This window comes from Octodon degus, unplaced genomic scaffold, assembly GCF_000260255.1.
Source record: "Octodon degus isolate 3935 unplaced genomic scaffold, OctDeg1.0 scaffold00034, whole genome shotgun sequence".
Lineage (NCBI taxonomy): Eukaryota > Metazoa > Chordata > Mammalia > Rodentia > Octodontidae > Octodon > Octodon degus.
This window is the reverse complement of record NW_004524610.1, coordinates 7,390,156-7,398,399: the sequence shown is the minus strand read 5'-3', so window position 1 is coordinate 7,398,399 and position 8,244 is coordinate 7,390,156. Positions and strand designations below refer to the sequence as shown.

Below are 8,244 nucleotides of genomic sequence, written 5' to 3'. Positions count from 1 at the left end.
TTGGTTTTAATAATCCAGCAGAAAAGTATAAAAATGAAGTATAAGAAGTAAAGCCATGGTGTTATGTTGAGCTGTAGGGGACTCAGGTCAACAACTTCTGACATTGCCAGTCAAGTGGAAGACCCAATACTATTATGGGCTACTGGACTCTTTTGGAATATTTTACTGAGTTTACACACCTATAATATTTAAATGATGGAACTAAACAGAAAAGGAGATACAGATGAGTGACCATTTTATATCTGTGTATTCAAAATGGTTAGGATAGCTATATAGCTATACTCTCTTGAGTCAATGAATAGAGGGGATTATTCTAATAGTGTTTGTAAATAGGACATTGTGTCTGCACCTTGTTCAACAGATAACCACTGCGAAGACAGTATGCAATGTGCTAATTATTGAAACTGTCATACTAATTTGATTTGAAACTGTCTCATTGCTATTTGTTTCTTAATAAAATTGTGGAAAAAAATAAAAAAACCCAAAGTCTACAAGGCAAAAAAATAAAGCTTAAAATACAAAATAAATCAACGAGTGGAAAATATGTGAAATTCTTATTTTGACTTTTTCTGCTTTTTATTTTATGAAAAATAAAATAATTGTTCATAACCAAAAATAGGGAATAACTATATTCATTGCCTTGTGTAATGTTATGTCCAAAGCAGCACTCAGTACATGATACAGACTGAAGACATACTTACAAAGAAGAAACAAACAGATAATAACAAAACTATTCTCTTCAGGGGACTAAAATAAATTATTGACATATGAAAATACTATATCTATATAAATTTAAATAAAAGGCAAGCAGAAGAAAGCTAAATGGGAAGGGGAGAGAAGCTCAAATACTTTCCCAAGCAACATACTCCTCTGTTTTAAAAATATTTCACTATCAGTTCTTCAGCACTGGAATTGCAGAGCATATTCTCTCATGAAAACATATTTAAGATGTAATAATAATAAGATATTTAGAAAAGTGTTAAGCCTCTAGAAATTAAGCTCTGTACTTCCAAATAGCTCAGAGACTGGGGAAGGAACCAGTTATGCTAGAAAACATTTCAAATTAAGTGTTGATGTATGGGGCTGGGGAGATAGCCCAGCGGCATAAGCACCAGCCTGGCAAGATCAAGGACCCGGATTCGATTCCTGGTACCGGATGCCTAGCCAAGCCCAAGAACTGCTGTGTGGACCACCAACACCAGGCTTGACGGCGCATGCCTGCAATGCCAGTGCTGAGAAGGCTGAGACAGGAGGATCACCGAGTCTGAGCTGTGTAGTAAGACCCTGTGCCAAGTAAATAAATAAATAAATAAATAAATAAATAAATTTAAAAAATGTTGTCATAAATAGAAAGATTTATGGGATTTAGCTACAACTGTGACTGAAAGAAAATGTAGTAGTAAAAGAAAAAACAAAGAGTTAAAATAAAAAAACTTGGGCCAGGGAGACAGCCCAGCAACATAAGCGCTTGCCTGGCAAGTGCAATGTCCTGAGTTTGATCCCTGGTACCACAAAATAAATAAATGAATGAATGAATGAATAAATAAATAAATAAACAACTAAATAATAAATGGTTTAGGTTTTCACTAAAATTTAAAAGAACAAGTTAAACTTAAAGAAATGGAAGAAAATACATATTAAAATGATTTCAAAGGAATAATGGTGGTGAGAGAGAACAACACCAAATTACTAATAAATTAGGTACACCCCTAAGAAAATACATCAGGAAAGACACTTTTGTAAGAATCTTGCCAGTCTCACAAATGACAGAAGGAGTATCACTATGCAAGTGCATTCTGGAAAGGTTAATAATGGAGCACCATGTTAATGAAGTTGACAACTTAGATGAAAAGCGCAAGTTCCTTCAAAAGCAATTTACCCAAATTGACATAACATTCAGAGTTACAGAAGGCAGATGTGAAAGGATGTGTACTCTATGATTCCATGAATTTATCTAGTTTTATTAGAGGGAATTTCTTTTTTGAAATTGTTTTTTTGGGCACATTTTTGATTTTCATAATGATCTCATTCATTAGAGTGGATTAGTGCCTGTACAAGACCTATCTTGATTCCATTCATAACAAAATATTGCCTTCTCAGACTGCGTTAGATCAACAGTTGTGCGCATTGCAGTTTCCTCTGTGATGCTGGGTGGAAGGGTTGGTTAGAGAGAATGCACGACAGGTACCCACTGAAAGGCAAACTATGCACCAGTTAAAAAATAAGTACACTTTCAGGTTCTTACACTAGGGAGACACTACATGCTCACACATGTGGGTATGATTTATTTCGTTTAGGTGTATGGTGTCAAGGTACATCCATTTGCCTACAAAAGCCTCAGGTTTATCTTTCTTTGTATGCTCCACTGTATACAAAAAGTACAACCAGCATCATGAAAGGGGAAGAAACTGCTCAGAAAGAAAGAACAACCTGGGTGAAAGGATAAAAGAAAGAAGGAAGGGATATCTATGCCTATATCTATATCTATATATACCTACTAATTCTTCTAGTTTATTGAAAGAAACAGTTAACTGTGTCTGATCGCCTTGCATGCCCACAGCTGGCCATCTGAACAACTACTTTGAATAGAACAATATGCAATATAACAACCACGGTTCATTTTCTATCTTCTTGTCTTGAAATTGCATACCATTTTTATTGCCTTTCTATTACATTTAAAATAAAAAATACAACCACATATAATATAGTCATAAATATTATGAGCAGTCATAAGAGATGATACAGGCTGGTTGGGGAGGAGAATTCCACGCAGGGTGTCGTTAAGGCTTCTGGGGAGGCAGCCATGCAATTGCGTCCTCATTGTCCACAAACACCTGGGAGCCCTGGAGACACCCCAGGAGGCTGAGGCCGATTCTAGGTCCAGAGCACTGACTCTATGGTAGGAAAAAGTCTGGTCTTATCTGGGAACCAGAAGGAAAATCAGCTTAAAAAATAAATACACTTTCAAGTTCTTACACTAAGGAGACAATACATGCTTGCACATGTGGGTCTAAAGTTAGGACTTTTTTTTTTTTTTTTGGTAGTACCGGGGATCTAACTCAGGACGCTTCGCTTGCCAGGCAGATGCTTCCTCTACTGAGTTATCTCCCTGGCCCAAGTTAGGGCTTCTTAAGACAACATATGGACCGTGGGAGCTAGTGGAGTACAGGACTGGTAAGGAATTCGAAATATCTAGCTCTATATCTATCTCTCTCTATATTCATATATATACACATATATGTCTTAAAATGCTATTTGAAATCTATAGAAGGACATCAGGAATTGTTGTTTGTAGCAATAAAGAGCAATGTGATTTTTATATATCTGAACAATAAAAGTTTCCCCCTAATTTATTTTTACCTAGTAAACTTAAAATTAGCTAATAAATCCTTTGTGTCCTATGTAAAGACGGCATTTTGGAAAGTTGTTAATTAGTTAGAATGCAGAAACAAAGAAGAGGAGGGCAGGGACAAAGATAGACTTGAGAAGATCTGGGTGGAGTCTGACTCAGTGGTGTGTGTGTGTGTGTGTGTGTGTGTGTGTGTTGTGTACATAAAGGTGGGCAAGAAGCGACAGGAAGGCTCTTTGAGCATTTGAGGACTTAAATGTCCCCCATCGAATAGCGAAATGTGAAGCCAACAATATCAGAGGGCAACAAGAGCGCAGAGCGCCCCTGCAGGAAGCTGCTGCACAGCCGGCCGCTCCGGCTGGCGTCCAGGTGCAGAGACCTCGAGGGGCTGCGCGGGGCAGGCAGCCCCACCTCGGCCGGCCGGGCTGGGGCGCGGCGCCCCCCGACTGCACGGAAGGGTCTGAGCGCCTCCCTTCCTCTCCGCCCTCCCTCGGTGCCAACCTCGCTACCACAGAAGTGGGCATAAGCCCCGGCTGGGGCTGTGTGAAGCACCGTGTGACCTCTTTCTCGCGTGAAAAATCACCCCACCCTGCAGCGGAGGCTACGTCAGGCTTCTCAGTCATTCCTGTTTCCTTATCCTTTGCCTCAGCTTGCTAAATAAATCTGTCATGCGGTGAAATTTGTGGAGATTGCAAATGTGTTATAAGAGTGAGGCAAGTTAATACGCCGGGCTCCTTCGGGAACCCCGCCTGTCCCCAGCCGGCCCTCCCGCGCCCCGGCTACCTACCGTGCCTGCAGCTGCGTGGCCGCCTGCACGGGCTCCGGCCGCCGGCCGCGGCTTGCTGGGCGTCAGGCTGCTGCAGGGCAGGCCCGGAGGCCGAGGTCGGAGCCCTCCTGCAGGGAGCGCGGCCGGGCTCTCCTCCGCGCGCAGCCGGAGCCTGCCGTGGGCAGCGGGGGGACGCGTGCGGGGGACGCGCGCCCACGAGGTTTGGGGTTCCGAGGGGGCCGCCCGTGTGTCAGTGGCCGAGCGCCACCCGGGGCTCCCTGTCCTCCTGCCTACTCTTGTCAGGCACCCGCAGGGGAGTTTTGGGCCACCAAAGTAGCTCTCCTCCTGAGCCTCCCCGGCGTTCAGAGAGCGTCCTGCGAAGTCCGCACCTTGTCCCCCACGTCCCGGCCTCGAGCTGGGCCGGCCCCGCGACAAAGCTGGCACCTTGGTGCCAACACAAAGCGATCAGAAGCTCCAGCCATCGCATCTTGTGGTTTAAAAATAAACGCTGCTGCGTTATTTTTGTCAAATGAAGCATTCTGATTGCAAAAGAGGCTTAAATAACAAGTAGGGCGCAAACCACGAAAAGAATCACATGTCTAGAGAGCCTGTGAAGGGTAGTTTTAGATAGGTAGTAAAATAGCTTTGTGGAAAGACGTGATAGAGGCAATTATTGGTCCCCAGAGACCCCCAGGCCTGAGCTGGAGCGCCTCCTCTTAGCTCCTATAGTGTCTGATCTGTCTGCCAGTGGCTACAGGGCCAGTGGAGCCTGGCAGTGGCCAAATGTTCAGGGTGCTGCTGGGGTCCCCTTTCTGGGGTGAAAGACGAGTCCTGGGCATCTGAGCGTCAGGAGGCGCAGTGCACCCGAGGCTCTTCTGTAAAGAATTGCGGTTCTCTCCCAGCGAGCTGGGGGCGCTGGGTAGCGATGCCCGTGTTCTTCTTGCGGCCTTCCACAATATTTCAAAAACGGCCTAGAGGAGCGCGACTTTATCTCAGTCTGAACCTCTTTGGCAGGAATAAAGGCCGGGAAGATAATTCAATTGGCGCAGCATAAGAGGATCCAGTGTGGCTCTCTGAAAGGGTGTCCGAGTCACACAGGCCTCTTTCAGCACACAAGTGCTGTGCAGCAGCTTGATAAAACCAGGCGCTGCGCAGAGCCAAGAAAGAGCAGAGCACACGTTTCCTTCTCGACTGCTGAGTCTGGCTGTGAATGCAGCAGAATCACTAAAGGGGGCCGTCAGTGTTGCTGCAGGAACTGGTCAGGGTCTCATTGCATAAAGAAGCGTGCTATTCAGCGGAACTTTATTCCTGCTCTCTGAAAGGCGGAGGCGCCCTGTTGCCGCCGCCACATCCCCTGGCTGCATCTCCCCAGCACAGGTCATTCGAAAGGATGTCATATGCCTCCCTGAGATCCAAAGATCCATATATTTATGAACATCATAATGACCTTAGCTTGTACTTAGTACAGAAGCCTCCGTGTGAGGGACTTAGAGATTATTTCATTACCTTTGCAAATCCGACCTGCAGGTTGGCTCAGAGGAAACGACATCTACATTTTATCCCTACTGGAACTTGGTTAAAAGATATGCCAAAGCATTTAGACATCCTGATGATAAGTTCATTCAATATATTGAGCTTTACCTTAAACTAATACAAATCAAGAGCATAAATAAGTTCTGGCAGCAGCATTTAATTGATAGGCTTCTCTTAGTCTATTTTACTTCCATCCACCCGATTTCCCCTGCCTGCTCCAACTCCATAATAATTCAGATAAAAGAATCCATTTACAGGCCACTTTCAAGAGATAGGAAGCAGTCTAGGGAAGCCTTAGAGGTGTTGACTCAAAGAATTATGATAAATACAGAAATTGATGGCTTGGACATCAAAGCAAAAACCTACAAACAGGCTTCTTAGAGCAAAGCAGAGGAGTGCTCCAAGCCTACCCCACCCAGAACTTCAGGGACACGTGGACTCTGTGAACAGCACAGGGGTGTAAGCATTTTTATCCTGGAACTCTTGCCTGCTGTTTGTAGCTTATGGCCTCTTTCTTAGAATAATGCATTTAAATGCATAACACTAAATCCAATCAATAAGAGGAAACCAATTGTATAGCAACACAATAAACAAAATATTTAAAACATGATGCATAAAGGTGAAGCTTTAGTGTAGTATAAATCATAAGATGTGCATCAGGGTTTATAACTCCTGCAAGTTTCAGTGAATAGGACACTAGTCACATTTTCCACAATTGCAAAGCCCTAAAAAGCTGCTTTATTTTTGCTAATGTCCCTTAGAAACGAATGTCACATTTCAGTAGAAGCAAAGAAAGGACTAAGATTAGGACAGAACTCAAGTAGAAACTAGAAAGGCTATGTTTTGTAAAAGATAAAAAATCCCAGATCATTACCTATATTCACAAGAAAAAATGCAGCAAAGAATCAATAAAATCAGAACTGGAAGGAGACACAACAGAGACACAGAAATTCATGCGAGACCAGCACAAGAAATTCTCCAGGAGCCAACAGACTAACCACGGAGAAACACAGATGAATTAGTACAAACATGCAGTCCAGTGAGACTGAGTTAGGAAGAATTGGAAAGTATGGACAGATCAGTAATGAGCAAAGTGCTTCAGTTAGTAATAAAAGGTCTCCCATTTAAAAAAGAGCATACGAGTTTAAGATTTCAGGCTGAACTCTATTACACATTTAAAAAAAAAAAAAAAACAGTTAACACTAATCTTTCTCAATCACTTCCAGAAAAAATGCAAGAAAATAAAATAATGCCTTACTAATTTTATTGAGTTTTTTGGTTTATTTGTTTTTGCTTTTTGAGACTGGATTTGCTCTGTAATTCAAGCTGATTTAAGCTTACCATGTAGTCCAGTATGGCTTCTAACTTAGTTATCTTCCTGCCTCAGTTTCCCAAGTTCTGGTATTTCAGGTGTTTGTCAGCATTCCTGACTCTTGCTAATTTTAGAAGCACAGTGTTGCCTTGATATCAAAACTAGACAAAGATGCTAGAAGAAAAAAAATGAACCTCAAATCAATATCCCTGATGAACACAGACACAAAAGTCCTCAATCAAATATGAATGATTAAATGTAACAGTACATTAAAAAATAATTCATGTTGATCACATGCTATTTATGTCACAGAGGCAAAGACGGGTTTTACATGTGTGACTAAATAGACAAAATGCATCCTGGAACAAAATCAAGGACAAGAACCATGTGATCGGAAACATGTGATAAAGTTCAGTGTTGCCTCATGTTAAATTTTTGGAAGTAGGTATAGAAGAAATGTACTTCAGCATAACAAAAACCAAACATGACAAGCCCAGAGTGAACACACTGCTGAGGGGCAAATATCTGGAGTCTTTTCTCTAAGATTAGGAACAAGACCTCATGCCACTCTGAACCTATTTAGTAATAAGAACTGCAAGCCCCAGGAAGAAGACTTGGCCAGGAAAGCAGGAAGGAGGAAATCTGTATGGGAAAGGAAGAAGTGAATTTGTCTTCATTTGCTGATGACATGAACTTTTCCACAAAACCCTACAGACTCCACCCACAAATCATAACTCTAAACAAATGTAGTGCATTGACAGGTTACAAAGTCAACACAAAATACCATTGCCTTTGTAAGCAACACCAAATTATCTGAAAAGAAAATTATTATGCAATCCCATAATACAATAGTGTCATTTCAATAGAAATGAAAATATGTTAAGTCTTTTCATCTAGTAGTAATTTAACCTAGAAGAAGAAGAGCTATACAGTTAAAAGTATAACATCTATTGAATAAATGGGAGACACAAATAAATGAAAACAGCGTACAGTCGTGGTTTGGGAGAACTGTTTAAATGGCTATGCTATCACAAAGAATCTACACAAACTCAGTCTAATTCTAATCAAGATTGTCATGTCATTTCTTCACAAAAATAAGGAAATTTAGGAGCAGGATAGAAAGCCTTACACTGACCCAAGTGTCACAATCAGTTTGACAAAGCTGTCAAGGACATATGGCAGCAAAAGGAGACTCTCTTCAATAAACAATGCTCACAAGAACTGAGTACATTTATGCAGAAGAATGAAATTTGACCCTTATCTCATACCATATGTCAAAATCAA

At 41.7% G+C, this 8,244-nt stretch overlaps 1 protein-coding gene across 3 annotated transcripts in view; it reads right to left on the bottom strand.

Annotated features, from left to right (window-relative positions):
* The window catches only part of Nkain2 (sodium/potassium transporting ATPase interacting 2), a 1,099,112-nt gene that overhangs the window by 54,610 nt on the left and 1,036,258 nt on the right, over nt 1–8,244 (bottom strand). The window lies entirely within an intron of this gene.